Genomic DNA, 1,969 nt, shown 5'->3' with positions numbered 1-1,969 from the left:
AGGGTGAGGGTTAGGTTGAGGTTTAGGGTTAGTGTTAGGGTTGGTTTTAGGATTAGGTTTATGGTGAGGCTGAGTATGAGGATTAGGGTTAGGATTAGTCTTAGGCTTAGGGTTAGGCTGAGGGTTAGGGTGGGGTTGAGGATTAGATTAAGGGTGATGTTTAAGGTTAGGGTTAGGTTTAGAGTTAGGATTAGGGTTAGGGTTAGGATTAGGGTACGGGTGATGTCTAGATTGAGGGTGAGCGTAAGGGTTAGGGTTAGGCTTATGGTTATAATCAGGGTGAGGGTTAGGATGAGGCTTAGGCTTAGGGTGAGGTTTAGGGTGATTGTGACGGTAAGGTTAAAGGTGAGAGTTAGGCAGTTAGTGGGGATTAAGGTAAGGGTGAGTGTTAGGGATAGGGTGAGGGTTAGGCCTAGCATTAAGGTGAGGGTGAGGTTTATATTGAGGATTAGTTTAAGGGTTAGTGTGAGGTTTAGGGTGAGGATGAGGGTTAGGGTTAGTGTGAGTGCTAGTCTTAGGGTTAGGTTTAGTGTTAGGTTGAGTTTAAATATTAGGGTGAGGGTTAGGGTTAGAGTGACTGTTATGGTTAGAATGAGGGTTAGGTTGAGGGTTATTGTTAGGGTTAGGATTAAGGTTACGGTTTGGGAGAGGGTGACGGTTAGGGTTAGGGTGAGGGTTAGGTTTATGGTTAGGGTTAGGGTTAGAGTTATGGTTAGGGTGAGGGTGAGGTTTAGGTTTAGAGATAGCTTTTGTGTTAGGGTTAGGGTTAGGTTGAGTGTAAGTTTGAGGTTTAGGGTTAGGCTTAAGCTTAGGCTTAGGGTTAGGCTTAGGCTGAGCATGAGGGTGAGGGTTAGAGTTAGGATTTTGGTGAGCGTTAGGGTTAGGGTTAGGGTTAGGGTGAGTGTTAGGTTGAGTTTTAGGTTTAGGATTAGGGTTAGGGTGAGCTCCAGGGTGAGGGTTACTGTGAGGGTTAGGGTTATGTTTAGGATTAGATGTAGGTTGAGGGTCAGTGTGAGGGTTAGTGTTAGGGTTAGAGTTAGGCTTAGGGTTAGGGTGAGGGTTAGGGTTAGGGTTTGGTTTAGGGTGAGGGAAGGGTTAGGGTTATGGTTATGGTTAGGGTGAGGGTGAGTGTTAGGGTTCAGGTTAGAGTAAGTGTTAGGGTTAAGGTGAGGATTATGTTTAGGGTGAGGGTTAGGGTGAGGGTTAGGGTTAGGGTGAGGGCTAGTGTGAGGGTGAGGTTTAGGGTTAGGGTGAGGGTGAGGTTTAGGTTGAGGTTGAAGTTTAGGGTTAGGGTTAATGTGAGGTTTAGGGTTATGGTTAGGGGTAGGGTTAGGGTGAGTGTGAGGTTGAGGGTTAGAGTTAGGGTTAGGGTGAAGGTTAGGGTTAGGGTGAGGGGTAGGGGTAGGGTTAGGGTGAGGGTTAGCGTTAGGGTGAGGGATAGGGTTAGGGTTAGGTTTAGAGTGAGGGTTAGGGTAAGCGTTAGGGTTAGGATTAATGTTAGGGTATGTGCTAGGGTGAGTGTTAGGTTTAGGGCCAGAGTGAAGTTCAGGGTTAGGGTTAGGGTTAGGGTGAGGTTTAAGTTTAGGGTGATCGTTAGTGTTAGTGTTAGTGTTAGTTTGAGGGTAAGTGTTAGGGTAAGGTTTAGGTTTTGGGTGAGGTTTAGCATTGGGCTTAGGGTTAGGGTTAGGTTGAGGGTGAGGTTTAGGTTTAACATTAGGGTTATGGTGAATGTTAGGGTTAGGGTTAGGGTTAGCGTTAGGATGAGGGTGAAATTTAGTGTTACAGTTAGGGTTAGGGTGAGGTTTAGGTTGAGGGTTAGGGTTAGGCTTAGTGTTAGGGTTAGGGTGAGGGTGAGAGTTAGGGGGAGGGTTATGTTTAGGGTTAGAGTTAGGATTAGGGTTAGGGTAAGGGTGAGTGTGTGTGTTAGGGTTAGGTTTAGGGTTAGGCTTAGGGTTAGGCTGAGGGTGAG

This window comes from Dipodomys ordii, unplaced genomic scaffold, assembly GCF_000151885.1.
Source record: "Dipodomys ordii isolate 6190 unplaced genomic scaffold, Dord_2.0 Scaffold149, whole genome shotgun sequence".
NCBI lineage: Eukaryota > Metazoa > Chordata > Mammalia > Rodentia > Heteromyidae > Dipodomys > Dipodomys ordii.
This window is presented reverse-complemented; position numbering follows the sequence as displayed.